This window comes from Petromyzon marinus, chromosome 47 (assembly GCF_048934315.1).
Source record: "Petromyzon marinus isolate PM22_M1 ecotype Great Lakes invasive population chromosome 47, UKy_Petmar_22M1.pri1.0, whole genome shotgun sequence".
Taxonomy (NCBI): Eukaryota; Metazoa; Chordata; class Hyperoartia; order Petromyzontiformes; family Petromyzontidae; genus Petromyzon; species Petromyzon marinus.
Genome location: NC_133713.1, coordinates 11,045,643 through 11,067,181, shown reverse-complemented (window position 1 = coordinate 11,067,181; position 21,539 = coordinate 11,045,643). Strand labels below are relative to the sequence as shown.

At 46.7% G+C, this 21,539-nt stretch overlaps 1 long non-coding RNA gene across 1 annotated transcript; it reads left to right on the top strand.

The window, feature by feature from the left end:
• Positions 1–615: 615 nt before the first annotated feature.
• On the top strand, positions 616–17,176 carry LOC116952593 (uncharacterized). The gene is made up of 3 exons (XR_004404470.2): positions 616–2,084; positions 6,429–6,586; positions 12,167–17,176. It is a non-coding gene; the product is annotated as an uncharacterized LOC116952593 (long non-coding RNA).
• The last annotated feature ends 4,363 nt before the right edge of the window (positions 17,177–21,539 follow it).

Sequence of the window (21,539 nt, the reverse complement as noted above, 5' to 3'; positions counted from 1 at the left end):
TGTGGGAGCCACAACAAATAATTGCAACTGCATCATTCAGAAGAAATTCTATTTGGAAAGGGCCAGATAAGTCAATTGCCACCGGAGTACAGTGCGATTCTCCCGCTGACCTTTTCCAGTAACATCTTCCTGATGATTGTTGTAACAACGGCTCATCTATCAACATTTATCTTTGCTGTCAGTGTGATTAAGTTAGGTCTAACATTCCTAAGGGCTGATCTAAAAGAATAAGATAAAAATAGTAATAACAAGTTCAACAATCATTAGGATGTAGGACTCTTGACGAACGAGGGTGTGGGTTAGGCAGCGTGGCGTTCCCACCACGTGCCTATATAATCACGAGCGTGGCTCTGAAAAGTGGTTTCCGTCATTACGACCCACATAATATCAGCGGGTGAACACAGTAATAAAATAAAACCGCTAAAATGAATTCAGTAGAACTCCTCTTATCTGCCCCCAAATTACCCACGACTCCTATCGTCCGTGGGAGCAGTAGAGTTCATAAAAACTACAATTATCCTCACTTTCTCCCCGCCCCCGCAGATAACTCTGCGAATAATAAGATCCGTGACATTTGGTCCCCCAAATGACGACAGACTAGAGGAGTCCTACTGCAAATGCAAACCGGCACAGGACTCTTAACCTATCGCAAAGAAACCGAAGTGAGTTGAACACATTGGCTTTCGCGACCAATGGCATTCATAGTACAGGTTTTTTTTGTGGTTATATTGCGTAAATATACGCGATCTAACCCAAACAACCTGCATTATAAACCCAAGTGAATTCCCCGTGTCGCTTGGGTTCACTTTTGGCAGCGCCGCCCTTGTTGACATCGCACTATGCCCAGGCGCTGTCGATGTTCCTGTTCATGAGTCTCCTTTTAAGGAGCACCGACCTCTACTGCAGATATATACAAAGTCGGTAACATTTTGGGAAACGGATCTTTTTTTTTTACAGAGTGAAGAGAGATAGGACAGACGTAACATGATGACAGTTTAAAGGTGCATAATAGACGATTCTAATCATGACTTTAGGGCATGTAATTGCACATTGATTCGTCGATTCAAATCGATTATTACACACAACACATGCTTCGAATTATAGTTGTAATAATGTAATAGTGCAAACATGAACCGAGCTAGAGGTGCAAGGAAAAGTTAGCCACAGGTGCAAGCAAGCGCTAAATTTTAGCCTTAACAGTGACACAAACACACGTGAATCGCACGGGACAGTGCAAACATTTGGGAGTAAGGGGCGCCGGATGAAAAGTTAGATGCAGGTTGCAAGTATTCTTTGGCAAAGTGTGGTCAAACATCCCCCTATGCATCGACGCAGCGCGAGGCAGGCCTTCACCTAGCAGTGGCATGACAAAGGACCTCTACATTTCAGCGAGCGGCCCCAGGCCTGATGGAAATTGAATATCCGTGTAGTTGTATGCACGCACTTACGTTTCCCAGTTGCTTAACAATTGCCTTTATCTCACATTTGCAGATCCGGCATGCGTGAGCCACCTTTACGTTGGAGTACCCGCAGGAATACTCAATGCCATAGCGTGGTGTGTGTGTGTGTGTCGTCTCGCCAAACCAAACGTCAGGAACTGCTGGGCTGGCCAGACTGTGTTGAGTGAGTGGCTGGCGTGACAATAAATATCCATTAATCAGCAACATCCTCTTCCAACTTAATGTTGTTGTTTTTTTTTTCCATAAAAGACAAAGTGGAGATTACAGTCCGCTAATAATCTTTCCGGTACACATCATCAACCAGTGAATGTCAGGCAAAATATCAATTTCTTTAGAAGTGCGATTCAGGATAATCGACTGAGCACGCTGACAGCGTGTGTTTCAACACAGGTCTGACATCCTGTGAGTATAATCTAATGTGTCCGACCAAAATCGCTGTTAACCCTTTCCCATTCCGATGACGCGATTCGTTTACGTCATCGAAACTGAAATAAAATTACGACATCGGTACCTATTCAGGACAGAAGACATACCGAGGCTCCCACAAGGCCATGCGAGAAGGCATGCAGCACAGCTTGGCGCCAGCTGTCATCGATTGCAGCCGTGTCACTACAGTTCTCTGCGGTGAGTACAACGTCTTTTAAAACAACGGCGCTACGCCTCTCTAAACAAAATTAACGCTAACCGCTTGCGCGTTCCGAGATTCATCGGTGAACGGGACACCACCCTGCAACTTGCAGACGCCTCGGAACGGAAATGGGTTAAGCCGGCATTTGTTTGAATTAGCAGATGGCAAGGTGAACCTGTCTTCAAATATGAAATTAACTTGATTAGAGGGCAGTTAATGATTCCCTAACTCAATTGATCCTCTTGATGAAAGCCTACTTCACAATAAAATGCTGCCATATGTTAGCTAATTTGAATACAATAAATAATGAAACACAAAGTGCTTTGGAAAATATTTAGATTATCCGTGAATTATATATTCCTGTCTTAAAATGTCCATGTTTTAGCACTTATGTATACGAGCACGTAACAAGTTGTTAATATGAACAGCGCTTTGTCAATCTGCAGCTGGATGAAAGCCGCTCATGGGGGTTATTTGCCCATACTTCCCCATGCTAGTCAGTGTGTGTTAGTAAAGATGCAGTCCAGGACCGGTTCAGATACCACTCACCACTGATGTTAGCCGTGAAAAAGAATCAAATTCAGGCTCCGAGCAGTGTGCTAACCACTGCACCACTGCTGCCCGCACCCTGCTTTTCACCATAAATCAGCTGACTTTACAGCAATAATCACGTAACAAGGTAACTGTAAAATGATGTATCATTAAAGCTAATTCAGCTGATCATTTTCAGTCTGGGGATGGTAGGGCGAAGTCCACATTTTCGTAGTGCTCAATAGATCGCATACTTCCTTTAACAACTTTGAAGAAAAATGTCGGCCTTGAACTGTAAGGAGACGTTCCGGGGCCCCTTGTCTAGCACATACCCATGAAAGCAAGCGTCAGTAATCGACGCCACCGATTGATCCTGCAGGGGCCATGCTACGGCCGACCGTGACAGGTATTCTACTCCAAAGAGCAGATATGCATTTCCCCTCGACGTGGTGGGAAATGGCCCGAGGATGTCAAGAGCAACGAGCTCGTTAATGCGCGACACCCCAATAGACTACAACGGCGGTCGGGCTAGCCTTGGTGGGGGCTTTCGACGCGCGCACTCCACACATCCGTGAAGAATGTTGCGGACGTCATCACACATCCCGGGCCAAGATAAGTCACGCTTCAAGGAAGACAAAGTCTTTTACACACCAAGGTGCATCAGCCGTACATGGGCAGCTTTCACAACTTTACTCCGCAGGGCAGTCGGCACAACGATGCAGTGGCGCTGCACTTCTGCATCCCACCTCGTAAGCAGCCCATCCCGGACGACCGCTGGGGACATACCCCCTGGGCCCCTCCTGCTGCTCGCTGTACTAACGCAATTTTAAAAGGGAAGTGTCCTCCACCTGGAGGCGCCACCACTCGTCGAGCGCAAAACCCGATGGTGTTGTCGCGCGTGACCGCCGCTACAGGTAGTGCAACATCCACAGACGCAAGGCACTCCGTCACCTACCGGCTTACACGCCCGGACCCAGTCAAACACGCACACTGGCCTTGCTTCTGAAGAGGTTACTGCGGGGGGGGGGGGTCCTCCTGACTCTGACCCCCTCGAACAGGGCTGTTAAGGGTCTCACGCAGGTAGGGGTGCAAACGATTGTGAGGGAGGATCAGGAACTCTTTCTCCAAGTTGTGAATGCGGAGATGCGTACCGCGGTTGTGCAGGTGGGTACGGTTTTGGTCCACGCAATGGCGACGTGTTGTGCGGACTCCAGCGAAGTGGCCGCTCACGTTGGGGTTTCGGTGGAGTGGGGAGCGGCGACCGACGAGTCGTGGATGGATGCGTTGTGCTCGGAGAACCCGGATTTATCAAGAGTAAATTTTATATTGGCCGCACGTCCTTGATTCATCATCATATTGATGCAGGTGATGCCACTCCCATCCGGCAAAATTCGTTTCGGTTTGGTTGTAAGGAAAAGGACCATGTGCATAAGGCGGTCGACGAGATGTTGGCCGCCGACATTATTTCTACATGCACCAGTCCATGGGGAGCACCCATCGTTCTGGTTAAGAAAAAGGATGGGAGCATGAAATTTCGTGTGTATTTTAGAAAGTTGAACAAGGTCCCAATGGCTGATGCCTATCCGCTCCCACGGATGGATGATTCATTGGATGCCTTGTCGGATGCTCGATTCTTTTTCAACCTTGGATTTGCTGTCAGGGTTTTGGCAATTGCCCTTGGATGAAAGTTCCAAAATGAAAACAGTGTTTCGCACCCCACAAGGGCTTTTTCAGTTTAACTTTCTTTCGATGGGACTCCACTCGGCCCCTGCCATGTTTCAGAGGCTAATGGAATTGGTGTTATCGGGACTCCAGTGGGATTCATGCTTGACTTATTAGGATGACGTGATCATCTTTGGGCGCACGTTTCGTGAGCATTTACAGCGATTGCGCTTGGTGTTTGTCAGAAAGTGGGTGGAAAACTTGAAATTTAAGCTGCAGAAATGTCAAATGTTACAAAAGTCGGTTCGTACCTGGGGCACATTGTGCTGGACACGGACGCCAGCGATACCGGAATAGGCGCCATGTTGTCACAGGTGGAAAATGGGGTGGAAAGTGTGGTCGCGTACGGGAACCGGGTGTTGTCTCCTTCAGAGCAGCGCTATTGCGTTACTAGCTGCCAGTTGCCGGCCATCGTCAATTTCGTGCAGAAGTACCGCCCGTACCTGTACGGTAGACATTTTGTGGGAAGCACGGCAATATGCACTGCGAGTTAAGCAACCGTCTGGTCAGCTCTCGCGCTGGTTGGAGGTTTTTCAGGATTACTCTCTCACAGTCACCTACAGAAAGGGGTCATGCCACTGGAACGCGGATGCTTTGTCACGGGTTGCCACCGGAAGGCCAGTGTGCGTGTTTGACTGGGTCCGGGCATTGTAAGCCGGTAGGTGATGGAGTGCCTTGTGCCACGGTAGCGTCTGTGGACGTTGCACCACCTGTAGCGGCAGTCGCACGCGCGACAACACCATCAGTCTTGCGCTCGACGAGTGAGGGCGCCTCCAGGTGGAGGATGCCTCCCTTTTAAAAATGCGTCGCCGTGTCGGTACAGCGAGCAGCAGGAGGGGCCCAGGGGGTATGTCCCCAGCGGTCGTCCGGGATGGGCTGCTTGAGGTGGGATGCAGAAGTGCAGCGCCACTGCATCGTTGTGCCGACTGCCCTGCGGAGTAAAGTTGTGAAAGCTGCCCATGTACGGCTGATGCACCTTGGTGTGTAAAAGACTTTGTCTTCCTTGAAGCGTGACTTCTTTTGACAGGATGTCTGATGACGTCCACAGCATTCTTCAGGGATGTGTGGAGTGTGCGCATCAAAAGCCCCCACCAAGGCTAGCCCGATCGCTGTTGCAGTCTATTGGGGTGTCGCACATAAACGAGCTCGTTGCTCTTGACATCCTCGGGCCATTTTCCACCACGCCGAGGGGAAATAAATTGCTGCTCGTTGGAGTAGAATACCTGTCACGGTGTGCCGTAGCATGGCCCCTGCAGAATCAATCGGCTGCTTTAATTACTGACGCTTTCATTCATGGGTATGTGCTCGACAAGGGGGCCCCAGAACGTCTCCTTATGGACCAAGGCCGAAATTTTTCTTCAAAGTTGTTAAAGTATGCGACCTATTCTGCACTAAGAATATTCGGACTTCGCCCTACCATCCCCAGACTGACGGGATGGTGGAGCGTTTGCATAGGACTCTCACGGCTATGTTGTGCCAGCAGGTCGACGAGGCACAGTCCGACTGGGACTTACACGCTCCCAGCGTCCTCATGGCCTATAGAATGGCCCCTCACCCCTCTACCAGGTTCACCCAGTTCTTTTTGATGTACGGGAGAGAGTGTGACCCCCCCATGGAAGCCCAGTTAAATATTAAGTCAAGTGCTAAAAAGATTGTTGTACCAGAACTCATGCGCCTCACGCTCAGACGCTTGACTGAAGCATGGGAGGCATCTTGTCTGAATTCGGCCAAACGGCAAACATCGAACGAAAAACTGGCGGGGCTTCGGGAGTCAGGGATGCTGTGGAACGTTGGGGAGAGGGCATGGTTGCACTGCCCCCAGGTGCCCTTGGGCACGTCCCCTAAGTTGCATAGACCGTGGCAGGGCCCGGTCGAGGCGTTAGAGGTCATTAGGCCCCAATGCGTTCGGATCCAGGTCGGTCGCAGACGCTGGTATCTACACCCGTCGCGGCTGAAACCATATTTTCCACCTTGTCATGACGTTTCATCCCCACTACCCCAAGGCCGGGTGGTTAATGTGCCTGACGAGCCCGGGCGTGCGACCACTGAGGTTGTGCCTCAGCGAATTTCTGTTCATCCACCCACAGGGATCTTGCACTTGATATCCAAGGAGCCACCCGTTACGCCGTCGGAAAGCCAGCCAAGGAGGAGGGAGCGGCTGACATCCACTTCTCTCCTCCCCCATCTTCTGTCCGGGACGGGCCACGCCCATTAGGCCAACTTCAAGCCATCCTGAGAGCCCCCGGTAAACCCGCCCTTGTCCCGCCTGGGGGCCCGGAGATGAGAACCCGTTCCAGAACTCTAACGTTTCAATGATCGCCCCATCATCTTATTCATTCCGACACTGCCTGGCAAAAGGCCACAGCTATGAGCCGGGCTGTGTTTTCCGGTTGAACTGGGTCCTTCCTGGGCTCGTGGGCTGTGGCAGGCCAGCGGTCGTCGGGTGCTATACATAGTCCGGGAGTGGGTTATTGCGGTGCATCACACAATGTTTATTTGTGTTTTTTGTTGCTTGTTCTGCTGTTGTTGCAGTTGACTCGCGAGGGGGGGGTCACGGTTGTTGTTGTTGTCACCGGGATTGGTGATTGGTTGATGGTGGGTCGTCCCGCTGCGTGAGGTATAGGGGTCAGCCGGGACGGCTGCGTTATATAAGGGGGGGGGGGGTTAATGTAGTGATGTAAAACGGATCACTACGGTGCGTAGCGCTGCAGTATAACAGGGAAATATGGGGACAGCAGTTAGCACACTGTGCAGTACCACAGTGGGTCACTAAAAACGTGGTACCGCCTGCTAGCAGAAAGAGGCAAAGGAGCCCTACCGACAGAATAGGGAACAGCAGCCACTCCTCCAGCGCAGCGAGCAATTGCCGCATACTTGGTCACGAGGGAACGTGGTGAGGACTGCTGGCGGAGGGGGGATGTGAGGACGAGTCACCCTGGCTCCGGGTGAAGCGCGTTATGGGCCGGGGTGACGGGGTAGGGGGAACGGGTAGTGTAGCCGAGAAGCTTCTGGAGAGTTCCTGAGGGGGGCGGAGTACTTAAGGGCGGAGCCGAGCAGGTAGCATGTGCGAGGTTGTCGGGAACCTTCGGGAACGTTCCAGAAGATGGTGGAGCCAGGTCACGCCGAGAGGGATAGAAGGGGAGCCCCGATCGCATATCGGTGCTGTCCGTGGGTGAAGTGGAACCGAGGTGCTGCGTCTACGTCTCCGTCATCTTGGGTCAGACAGCGCGTGGCTGCTCCGACCCGATTGTAGTTATCCCATATAGGAAAGAGATCGGTGTCTTATAGTCCCGTGGGTAACGAGAGTGAGAGGCAGGCGTATTAGTCCCGAGTGTAACGGTGTTTCGAGTAAAGTGTAGAGTAAACGTTGTTGCCTCCTAATAGTGTCTCTGAAAAGATTCACTACATATGTTCAGGAAGTAATGTATAATTGGCTCACAATTACATTATAATCTCATGTATTTTTGATTCATGTAGTATCTAAATGTAACCGCGTTTCAAAGCCCTGCACAGAATAGTGGGAGGTAGCTATTCATCGGGAAAACGTTCCGAGTTAAAATTTGGGTCAGGAGTTGACTCAGCCCTTCATCGCTTCTGGGTCTATAAAATAGGTACCAGTTTGTAAGAAACATCTTATAGACCTACTTGAACGACACAGGAATGTGGACGTTCCACCACTCTGGCTCAGGTCTCTTAAATGGGGAATTAAGATTTTGCTACACTCTCATTTAATAATTAATACTAAATCAAAAGTATAATGCGCATTGCATCCTAGGTTCCCAATGCGCAAAAGCCGAGAACACCGTGGCTCGGGCGAATTCATGCTTTGTTGAACTTCGTTTTGAAAAGTCAAAGCATCTCCATGCTCTAAAAGACCACGTCAACACAATGACATTTCTGTCGCTATATATTATTGGTTCTTTCGGTAAAGTCACGTAGAAGGGAAACAATAAAATAAGAAAAATATAAAGCAATACAATTATCACCACGTTTCGACTGCAACACAAGCAATCATCATCAGGTGTGAAAACCACAGCAAGAAAATGTGAAAATTTTTGAAACGTCGTGAGAATTTTATTGTTTTATATTTTTATTATTTTATTGTTTCCCTTCTACGTGGTGACTTTACCGAAAGAACCAAGAATATGAATCCCTGCAGTCACGAAAGCTTTATATCGACATTTATTCTTGTCGCTATTATGTAGAATGCTACAAAATGTTTTTTTCAATGCAATGAAATGAAGTGCAAAAATGTGCTCAGCATTAAAGGGTGAGTATGTGCGTCTGTGAAAGAGGAGCGGTAGCGTAGTGGTTAGCGCACGGCGTTGTGAACCCACTGACCCAAATTCGATCCCCCTCACGGCCAATAACAGTGGCGAATATTTTAACTGTGCCTGGGTCTCCCCTAGGTTGACTCAGCCTTAATCGAGTAGCCGATGCGGTGTGTAAACATCAAACAGCACTTGCCCCAACAGTCCGTTAAAGGCTATACGGGGGATCTTTGTCGTCTTTGCGATTGCAGCTCGGCTGCTGTTGACAATGTGCCCGTCTCACTTATAGCTGGAAATCAAGATAAGGTGCGTGCATGATTGGCAGACTCGAAGAGTGTTCAAGCCCTGTTATTCCGTGGAAGCACGCAAAGGCGCTTTTACGCCGGACTGCATTGAGCATCAGTCAGCCAGCAATGCAAACTTAAAACAAAACAGGGGCATTTTTTTAAAAAGATTATTTTTTTGGACGAATCAATTTCCCCCTGTCAGGCTTAGGTATTTTTAAACAGATTGGATTTTGGCATGCACTGCTCTCTGAAATGCACCGCAAATCCTGTGTTCACGATCCCACTCACGATGCACAGCACCAATGGTTGGTGAACCTCGACTGTGCCTTTCTGAGGAAGACTCGGCCTGAAAATGAGTGTACGTGTTTCAGTGCCTTGGCCAATAGTCGTACCGCGGGAGATTAAGGCTGCTGGGCTTGTGTGCTTACAGTCACACAGACCCCTTCCCTCAAGTGCCATGCTGACCTTAATAGGTGCTCGCTAGCATTATGTAAGTGTACAGACTGTAAATGGGGGGGTTATTGGCTCTTTTCTATGTTTAGCCCACGCAGATGGCCTCTCAACTAAACTGTAAAATCATCACATTCCATCTGGGAAAATCTTATTTTTTAAAAGCACTTAAATATATATACATTTAGAAGGCATTATTCTGTCCAAGAACTGTTACAACCATTGCATCTCACAAAATTAATTACGACAAAACAGCTTGGAATCACATTAACATATTAATAAGAAGCTCAAGCCACAGAAACGCAATTGTAAACGTTGGCAAGAAGGGGGGGGGGGTGGAATTACTTACAAATGTACTTGTGAGAATAATAATAATCACTCGCATTATCCTTTAATTTAACGCCGACACCATGGGATAGGTTCCGCTCAGTATAAGGAGATGGCAACAACACACGGCCATTTGGCTCATCCACTCTCACATTCGAATCAAATTAATTTCCCCGACTTCAAGGCAATTTACATTTTAAGATCTTCACTCGGCATGCCGTCCTAACGACAAGTTAAGCAGCTGTATTGTTACCGGCCCATCAGCTTGAGCCCAAGGGCTCCGTGGGATGAACACACTCTGTGGTAACCTCCTCCTGCTTAGAACGGGGAAATTAAGTCGCGTGCCGTTTAACCATTCCGCGCGCAATTAAACCGAGACTTCACCTTGCGTTAAGATGTTGTGGCTTTTTCTCTCTCTCACTCTCTCTCTCTCCCCCTTTTTGAGGAACCAAATTGGCAACCGCGGGGTCCTCATTTCAATTCACATTTTTTGCGCATAGCTGGGATTTTCTCTGCTGGGAAAATCAACACTGATCATTTCCGCGGTGATGCGTGTAGTTTGCCATGAAAAAAAAAGACTACATTACAGCTCCTATCTCAGATCTAAGTGTGGGGGAGTGGTGGCGCAGTGGTCAGCGTGCTCTGTGCGCACGTTTTCTCTGAACCAGTCCTGGGGTTCTGATATCGCTGACCAGCATGTGGTGAAGTATTTTCGAAGCCCTCTTTTTCGAAAATCCCTCACAGTCGAGGATGAATGTCTTCCATCAGTGTCTTCAAACCCCTAACACCAAAATGGTATTCGGATGCCTTCATCCAAAAGTGAAATGACAAAAGGCTGTCGGTTGTGATTTTTTTTTATCAGATGCACGAGCAGATTTTTGTTTTCATCAAATCCAATTATTACCGCAACTACAGTAATGCCATTCAAACATATGGAAGAAATAAACACTATGGAAACAAAAAAACACCCATTAAATTAACGAAACCACGTGTAAATACTATGAAGGACATCAATGCAATGTTGATGCCGCATTTATTAACGTATGGAACTCATGTTAAGGTTTCCTATAAATCAAATGTTGGTATAATCGTGCCTTCGAGCAAACCTGTGAACGTGTGTTAATTTCTTGATGCATTCAAATACATTTCTCAATTAGCTAGCAGACAAATAGCTATCGAATAAGCGCATGTGTTCATTATAAACATATTACCAAACTAACAAACTGCTATGTATGGGGGAATACACAGCACGGACTGTACACACCGCACTCCGGGTACCTAAATAGCTATCGGGAAATGTTTAATGGGGCATTTTCCAATTAATGTCATAATCGGTGTACCGATGTAATCCACGTTTTATGCAAGTGCCTCTAAAACGCCCGTAATTTACAATAATGTCCCAAGTACCTAACACTCATCATACCTTGTTTTTATTGAACCGTATTTCACGAGCATACTGATACCCTGCAGGGATCATTAATGTGTGCCAGCTACACCACGAAACACTGCAGACTTTATCTTGCTTTTGGCTGGAACATGTAAAATAAGGTCTACACAGAGGTGGGTAAAACTGATATTTTGTGGAGTGGGGAGGGGGGTAAGTAGATGGGAGAAATTGCGTAGTGGGTAGGTGGGAATAGGGAGGTGCATGGTAGGGTGTCACACGGATTTCAAGTTTGTTATATTCAAGGTTACGCCAAGGTGGGTACAAAAGTTGGTATGCTTTTAAGTAGGTAAATAAGTGGTATACGTAACAAAATTGGTACAAAAACATTAAAAACAACAAGCTGGTACCTATACTATTTAGATTATTTACAGACTGTGAGACCTAACCAGTGTGTAAAATGTAAACATATTTTGTACAGCATTAAAACATATGTGCTATATTTGTATAACTTTAACAAAACAGTCACGGTAGATGTGATAACACAACATAATAGAAGAAAAGTTAAACTTCAATCCCATAGAAGCTGTACCTAATAAATCAATGTGGCTAAATCGGAGTTTAAATATTGGTTAACATTTATAGTATTGTCGCTTGTTTTCCTTTGTTGGTCTACCCTGCTGCATTATTGTAAGCTGTAATGCAAGGCGACAAAGCAAAGATAAAATGACAGGTTAAACATAGCGCGCCTTTGGGTTCGGCTTTGTCGCTTTTATCGTGTCGTTTAAATTCACTTTTACTTTATTACAATGAGCGCTCTCTATTCTCCACTGTATGTGACAGCTGGACCATCATCTTCATCAGCAACGACGCGGAGGCGATGGAGGCCCACGTGATTTCCACATTGGTCATTAATAGAGCACAGTCATACAGATTAAAAAAAAAATGCACTCAAAATAAAATTTACATTAACCGGTGGCAGCATGCGCAAAGCAACTCAGCAATTGTAGAGTTAATTATCCTATGCGGCCCAGCCCCCCGTGTTCTAATTACATGTACAATTTATACTTGCTGACGAGAACATTTTGCTCAACTCTGACGGACAGGATGGATGGCTACGGCTCAAGGGACACAGCCGACGTGCGGACTGGCCGGTGGAGACGCGCACCGGCACGCTCGTCGCGCGGCATGGAGACGTGGCGGGTGCCGCACCTGCACCCCAGTGTTCATTACATTAACTTAATTGGTGGTGATGTTCGTCAACGAAGACAATATTCGTCAACAAAGTGTTGTTTTCATACTTTGTACCAGTCAACAGTGACTATGAGCAGATGAAGATCAACAACCACGGCGATGATTGCAGCTACGCATAAAAGGCCTGGGCATGGCCGACGAAGACGAGGCGAAACCAACGCACAAAACTAAGAAGATTTCGTCACAGTATTGAGAGACGGCAGTGAACCGAGGGAGACCAAAGCTGTGCATTGACAATATATGCAGATAAATATGTACCAAGTTTACCAATTAGCTGACCTAATAATCCGAGAGGGGGGAAAAAAAGTGCACACTCGAGGAGCGAAATAATATTCCGGCTGCTTTAGTCGAGTAGGCTAAGATAATTGCTCAACGAAATCCACAGACTGAGACTCCAACAATGAAATTGCACAGGTTGTCGTCGACAAATGTAACAATGGCTAACTGAATTAATGCCGCCGCCGCTGCAACTTTTGACCGTTTGTGAAGCGAAAGATAAAACGCGCAGTCGCGCGCCGCGTCCAAAGTTTTGCTCTTATCGTGCGACAACGCGGAGAGTTGCTCGCAAGGAAAATGCTCCACTTTGTAAACCCTCATCATCATCGCAGTGCTCGCTCGACTGCAAACCTCCGCCCCCCCCCCACTCCGTGCAGTGCTGCAGCAGAGTACCAGGCATAGCCAGCAAGATAAGAATGGAAATGCATCATTCTGGTCGGCGGTCAACTTAGCCCATGATCCCTCCAAGGTCGGTAAAGCCAGTGCCATTTTGGAGGAAATGAACAGTGGTGGTTTTTTGGATCATCCACGTTCCTGCATCAGGAATGGGGAATTTACACCCCTAGCTGGGGAACATCTATGGAGGGTGGCGTCACTAACCCATTGCTTGTGTGTGGGGAATACACGCTGATCGCATCATGAGCGCTGCCCACCAACGGGGTTGTCTTTTGTCATACGGTGGAGTGCTTTGACGGTGGAATTGTGTTGTTAAAAAGTGCGAATACCAAAGTAATGATTTACTGGAAATATTATCGTAAATTAAAATTACAATTTACGTTTTCTTTACATCTCTTTTTTATAATATAATTCCACAGGTAAATAAATTGACAAAATTGCAGTGCAAAAAATATTAAAATATTGAAGATATATTGCCTTTGTGTGTAGCACAACATTTTTTTTTGCTGTTAATTGTTTTAAAACATATAAACATATTTTAATTAGTGATCCACAAAACCAAAACGTGAAGTTTATTTTTTTTTGCCATAAGTCCATTGAAGTGGTACAATTTTAAACAAGCTGCATTTCCTGTGAGATTTATTATTTCGACTGTGCTCTCGGCGTCGTGACACAAGATTAAGAATCCTTTCAGAGATTTCGCATAGCAGGGCAACCCTCCGTGTTGAAGAATGGCCCACACAAGTGGATATCACAGAGCAACCACCGAGATCCCTCGAAGTGACGTCTGTTCCAATGAGAGTGAAGTTCACCCCATGACAGCGAAATTGATTTTCGAATTTGCAAAGCTGGAATTTCGCTATTTTAAGTGCACAGCCATACTAACGCGATTGTGTTTTATACAGCAGCTTTACGACCCGGCTTCGCCCGGGACTTGGATTCACCACGGCCGCGATGTTCACACACCACACCAGTTACTCGTTTGAGGCTGCGTCGACCTAGGGGAGGCCCAGGACCGGTTCAAATAATCGTCACCGGTGGTGGCCGTGAGCGGGAATCGAACTCGGGTCGCCGGGTTCGTAGCGCGGCGCGCTAACCGCTACGCTACAATGCGTTACGCTTCCACATGCGTGGGTCACATGACAGATTTGACGTCACAGCTCACTTGTGCAAAAAAAATCATTATTGAGCTCCCCCCCCCAAAAAAAGTGTATTTTTATAAATTTTGCATGGTGTACAGTCTGGAAAGTACCCACATGGCAAATTGCAAGTTTGTTGCCTGTCGGGAAGTACACTAAACATTTTGAACAGACACACATATTCACAACTTTGCCTTTTATATATATGGAGATTGGTAACTAGGCTGAGCGAATGTTAGTAATGTTGTACAGTTTTATTTTACAAAGCTTTTAATTAGCTTTGTTTGCCATTATAGTTTTCAAGAATTAAAATTTCCATTTAGTCTGAGCCTTGCTTGCGGCATTATGTATCACTTCCATGGGAAAGTGTGACAGTGTAATGAGTTCGTGTGCAACAGAGTGAGAGAGTGTGCATCCCATGTGTAACTATGGCATTTTAATAGCATCTGGACCAAACCAGCTTTGTCTGAAGCAGAACTTGTGGTTACAATGTAACTGGTATTGGGCCAAACATCCCAATGCTGAAAACATGCCTTCAAATCACTCAATTGGGATCACACGTAGCAACTTTTCCCACTCCTCTGAATACTTGACAGGACCCTCCTGAAAAAGTCTTAAGACTCGGTGAGGCTTACCGGGATATACAAGTGTAGTAGTAATAATAATGGTGGCGATGCTATCCCATTAGGGGACCCGAAGCAGAAATTATTGGAGGCCACCTTTTCAACTCATAACATTCCAGTGAGATGGCAGAAGAGAGATACGGATGATAGAGTTTTGGTCAGATGAGAGATGCAGACAATATAAGTGAATTAGCTCATTTGGCTTATTCGGATTTGAACGCGAGATGATATTTGATGTACCCATATGTATTTTTCACTCAAATGGCGTTGCCCCTTTAGTTATTTTGGGCCCTGTGCTTGTGCTTGCTTGGTGCGCTCGTGGCCGGCTCACGCCATTGAGTGGGACCATACAAGGGCAGCGGCGTTCGTTAGCAAAATATCAACCGTGTCAAAGTTTAAGGTCACATTCCACACAATTGCATGCAAATGACATGTGCACTGGAAGGCACATGTGCTTTTTTGAAATACGGGTCAAACATTTTTTTTTGGCCTTTTATTTTCATACTCGCTTTGAAATCAGTGTGACGTACACCCCCAGCTGCTTAACATATATATTATCAATCAGCAGTATAAAGAGCTACAGGGCTAAAGGACGTCTGTCCTTTGGTTTTCATGACTCTGTGTGCATGTATTATGCACTTCGTCTATGTGCAAATACCCGACACCCATTCGTGTTTGTACCTTGTGCGCGTTAAACGGAGGTTACTCGTCGTGTATATTGTGAGTGGTGCATGATATCCGAATATAGTCTGGGCCTGCTCTCGGTCTGACTCGGCCTTAAATAATAAACTGGTGCCTGGCGCAGTGCATCAACATCAGCATAAGAGAAAATAAAGGTGGCTGGGCATGTTTGGCGTTGGTACGAGGAGCGTTGCAATGCATCTATAACTATTGATTCTGCAGCTCAGGATACAAGCGTTGAATCGCATGTGGAGTATTGTTTGTTACGCTTGTTTACCCAGGAAAATGTCACCGAGTCTCGTGACTTACTTCAGGACGGTCCCTGAATCAATGTTTCTTTTTAAATTCATATGGTCTAGGTAAGGCGCTCATCTGAACTCGTACAGCCACTACAGGCTGCTTTTATTCATCACAACCTTTAAAAAAAATGGATTGTTCGATTGAATTGTGACCTTGAATCGTGACAATTCATTGTTACAGTAACCCATAGTTAGCATCATCACCCCTTGTAACATATGTCAATACGGGCCTTGTGTAGTAAAAAATAATTCCAGTGATAATCATTCACAGCCAATCCACTACTCATGGAGGGCCTCCTGACACTTTGTTGATCATGGGGGTTGTTTGACCTTACTTTACCATGCTGGTCAGTGCGGGTTTGTAAAGAGTGCAATGTGGAGGGAAACCTAGGACTGGTTAACGTATAAACTATTTTATTTTACTATTTTTATTTTACCAGCCAACTGAGCCGTATAAATCTTTTTCAGAAGCGACCAGGCCACAAATCATAGCCCAAGGAAGTGGCTTATCGTGTGGAAATTCATAGCAGCCAAATACTCTAAACGCACGTGTTGATTCTAAATGTGGAGGGAAAAATCTGAGGACCCAGAGAAAAATCCACGCGACCAGGGGCAGAACATGCAAACTCCAAATATACAGCAGGCGTCAGTGTCGGGATTGAACTCATGACCTCCTGTATACCAGGCGAGGTAGTTAACATCTCGTCACCATGCTGTGTGTAAACCACTGCGCTACCACACCACTCCTGCATTGGAAAAACATGTTCCAGTTAATATGAAGGCTATACAGTGATGTATTAATATTACTGCCACTACTAATACTAATCTTAATATCATCAGCAGCATCACACGCATCAATAACGAAAACAAATTCTATCATGACAATAATGACAATGTTGACCCCACAGCACAGTATGATAACACATCTCAACATACCGGCAAATCCATATTCTTTGGGTCTTTCGGTAAAGTCACGTAGATAGATTCCAAGAAAATAACAAAAAACGACGACGTTTCGATCGCAACGATCGCTTGTGTTGCGATCTCAACGTCGTGACTTTACCGAAAGACCCAAAGAATATGAATCCCTGCAGTCACGAAAGCTTTAAGTCAAGATTCATACCGGCAAATGTAAATAGGGGGGGATACAATAATAGTGCATACACCCGTAACGGCTTCTAAGTGGTGCTTTTAAAGCTTGCAAGTCTGCCTGACACCCCGACATCATTACGAGACGTATCTGTTAAGGCCGCCCTAGACGGAACCATCAGCTTTGTCATGCAAGCATGACTTTATCTAAATTCAATCTCGCGAGTCGCATGCGGGGATGGTTGTGGGCGAGTGTAGCCTCTGCAGCAGCAGCTCAGCAGCACGGGAAGGAGTTCCCAATGAGCGTCGCTGACAGTTAAGGTCACGGAAGAGTTTCGCTTTTAGAACGCGCATCAAATCCACCGCACCGGTCGCGTTACAACATTTTGTAACGCGGCTTCCTGCCGTATTTAATTAGGGGTGGGGTGGGGGAGGAACCACCACCGTGCTACGCTCGGGTCTTCTGTGAAAGCCCGCGGGGGGAGGAGGGGGTCATTCTAAGAGACATTCCGCTCGGTGGGAACACAGCCATTGTGCCTGGGAAGTTATTTCATTATATTGTGGCCAACCCAGATTCTCAAAGAGATTTTGAGCAGATGCAACAACAACAAAATGAAACGAACTGCACAAACTCATAGGGGTTGATGTGTGTGTGCGCGCGGTGTTTGTGTTCGAGACCGTACAGCCATCCACAACCTTTCAGTGCCGTATGCGATAGCTCTCCGGGAAAGAAAAAAAAAGACAATAACCCGTCACAACATCAATACCGCACCTGGTGCTCGGAGATATAGAGAGAGCACTCTACAATGGTCGAGATGCTTGTCGCATGGAAAAGGGTGGAAAAAATTCGTAGGTATTTGTGTACATACTTTCACACACGAAAGCAAAACAAATAATATCCCTTTAAAAAAAAGAAATATACAGTTTATGCAGCACTATATCAACGTAACATTGTTAACCCATGACCAAAATTCGGAAGCTAAGCGCACAGATGAGCCCAAACAGTGTGCTGGGATGGGTGACCACTGTCAATAAAAACGTGGTACTGTATAGGCTGCTGCGAGACTACATTGTGGGTAACAAAGGGTAGTGCAGCAACATCTATTGTTCTGTCCCATACTCCTACGTCTATGCTGTCCCCACCTTCACCAATCCGAAGTGGCCAGTGCAGTGAAGTATGGTCAATCAACCCCCGCAAAACAGCGTGGGGAGGGTCCCATCCAGCAGTGGATTGACAAAAGGGGCCCGTAAATGTGCATATGTTAACCGACGTGGTGGTGGCGAATTCATCTCGAGCTAAAATCCCACTCCATCCATCATCCATCTGGGGAGGATACAAATAAATTAATACTTAGCAATTATTTAATGATTGGACTTGTCCCTTACCAAAGGGATGGGTGATTTATGGTGATTTTCACCACCAGTTCAGGACCACCAGAGATCCACAAATGCCCAACGTCCGTTTAAGACGGAAACCAGTTAGGCATTCGGATTCATCGCTTGCCTTCGATGCTTAACAAATTAGCACATTTGGTATTCGCGACATCCTAAAGCTGCAAGGCTATTACGGAGGTGCTGTTTCGTAGTCTGCAGTAGCTTCACAGTGGGGTTGTGATGTTGCCGTGTTTAATCCGAATTGAATAATTGAGACCGTGTGTGAATGTATGCTGAACCTTTTTCGCACCGTACGTAGCAGCCAACCGTGCAAATCAAAGGTGATGCCAGCACACAGTGGCCTACCTTTGTGGGATTCGTGTCGTGCACCGAGAAGCAGACGATGCATATATTACCGTCAATATATAAAGGTAGCTGCAGTAATAACTAGAGCGGCCTGCCAGATGCGAATCACGAACTACAGGGCGATGTCAAACACGTAATGCAGGAAATACAGTGGACGGGGTTACTGCTGCTAGTGCTGAATATTTAACAATTCCGTCATGCGCGTAAATACGTAATGCATTCTGGGGATATTCTCAGAAACGATTCGGCTGGAGAGATGTAAAGAGTGGTGGGAAATAATATATACGTGCCGGTATAAACCCGACTCGTTGTACAGCGGAGCGCGTTTCCCTGCCGCTTCACCTTTGTGAAAACGTCGCAGCAAATGAGAGTAAAGGATCTACTCTTGAAACGAGCCGGCATACTTTGTGTAACGACAGGGTTCCATCTGTCGGACAGGAGGGGTAATCACCTGCTGGAAGGTTCTAGAAGGGGGCGTGGCCGGAGGCGGGGCCTGGCCATGCCGGCAAGTGTATAGTGGGGACGTAATCGAAGGTTCGGGGCTGTCGCGGGGTCCCGGGTCCTGGCTGCGTCGCTGCTCGCCGTCATCTCTCTTCGTCGTCCGGCCACGTGGCCCATCCCCTGCACGGCTCCCATCGTCGTCATCGCTACATTAGTGAGCCAGCTATGTAGTTAGACGCCGACGATGGGGCTGTGTAGAAAGGTCGGCTGTGTGTAGCTACGTAGATACGTTTCTATATATCGGCCAGTCTTTGTGCCCAAGTGTGAGAAATAAATAAGAAACCCTCTACACGTTGTGTCTCGGAAGTCGCTCATTACACATGTAGGGTGTTCTGAGCAGTTTCAGTTGTGACAGTCATACACCGGTACATTCCGATCATTGGGTATGCACGCAGGCACCTATATAAATATGTATAAATGTATCCATCCAGAGGCTCTGCTCAGGTCAAAGTGGCAAACCGAGAGGGAGTCTGGAAAGCGCAGCAGCCTTTGCTGATTGAACAACTTTCACTTGCGAGCGAGTCGTTTGCCGATTGAGTGCAATTTTTCGTGACTTTCCTGGCCGAAGGCCGCAAATGGTTGTGAGGGGTGCCGCAGGCGCCTCCGAACAACCCCTAGTGATGTTATAATTAACCTCAGGGCGTCCCGTGCGACAAGTCTCAGGCTATGAAACCGAAGGGGGCCAACAGCAGGACCCGCTGCACGAAACAAAAAATACAAACCGCCACTTCTTTCAAATGGGTTTCACACCTGATGATGACTGTTTGTGTTACAGTCGAAACGTCGTGAGAATTTTATTGTTTTATATGTAATTTATTATTTTATTGTTTCCCTTCAACGTGACTTTACCGAAAGAACCAAGAATATGAATCACTGCAGTCACGAAAGCTTTAAATCAAAATTTACCCTTTCTGTCAATAAAACAGTTGCGTTAAATTGTTCAAACACCAAAAATAAATCTTTTGCAAGGAATCAAGTCTGCATTAACCACACGTACTTGTGGTGAACATGCAAACAATCTCTGGTAATATATGGCAGTCTTTGAAATTGATTGGCCGACACCAGACAGCCAACTTCTTTAGGGCCTAGTCTCACCAGTGGCAGACCAGAGAACGCCAAAATGCGAACAGTACAAGGGCAATGCAGGGCATTTATAGCTGGAATTGAGTCGCTACAAAATGGAACCTCTTTTCGCCAGTATCAAAGTATGAAAAAATACGAATATCTTGAACCCTTTCTGGTAATAAAATACTCTGTTGTTGTTGGTTTACAGCACAGACCGTGTGTCATGAACTCGCCGAGTTCGATTCCGGGCATGGCGATAGAACGTTGGCATGTTACAAAGCAACCCCATCTCGGGCACGGCACGCAAACTCATCAAAGGTGAACTTACAAGCGGTGGCGAAGTATGGTCAAGCAATTCACAAATTAACACACGTTGTGGGGAGGTCATCATCCTAGCAGTGACTTGATAAGGATATCACCAGAGTGTATGTGATAAATCAATTAGCTAAAACATCGGACGTAGAAAAGAGAAAACTAAAAAGACAACCGAAATCAATTGAACTCGTAGCAGGCTTTCGCGACCAATATTATTCATAACAAAGGTTTCGTTGGGTTAGATCGCGTAAATAAGAATATATCGTAACCCTCCACGACCCGACACAGCCTGTAAGGTTTGTCACGTAAACAAAAACCCACCAATTAGTTACTTCAGCCCATCGGTGTGTTGGAGAGTAAATCCACAACATTTACAAAGTAAAATAAATTAACCTCATGCTTGTAGAGTATTTGTATTATTACTCAACGGGGATCTTACCCGGTATGATAAAAAAGTGTGCACATTCACATAGAAATAAAAAAAATATACAGGACGCATTAAAATGCGACCTAAAACAACATTACCACGGTGAAATTACAGTTAACGGTGGCCAGGCATAAATCAATGAACAAATGAATATTCGCTTGGGCACGCACATTTTTTTTTATGGAAATGTTTCGGTCGCGACGTTCACTGACAGCAGCAGCAGCAGCCAGGGGCTGCCCAGGGACCGCAGCGAGTGACAGCCAATTCGTGTGGGAGACTGTGGCAGCGGAGCCGACGGCTACGTCCACCTGGGGAAGCCCGCGGCAGACGCGAACTCCACGTGCTGGTTTTTGCCGACGACAACAACAACAACAACGTCGACTACGACAACAACGGCGGGCGTCCACCGAGCGCGTCTCGACCGGATCCTCGGCTGTGTTGTTTCCGAATACACTTCTGGCAGGTGGGGGTAACCGCGCCCACGTGCTGCAAACACGCGTGGAAGAGTAGGCCAAGACCGTTACCCATGCAGAGAGGGGCTCGGATGAGGTTCCCGATCGATGGAGGCTCTTCCAAACGGCAGAGTTGGGGATAGCCACGTGGGCTACAGACCGCGACGAAGCGTGAACGTCAAAGTCTCAGGCGGGAGTTTGTGCCCAGCAGACCGTTTTCCA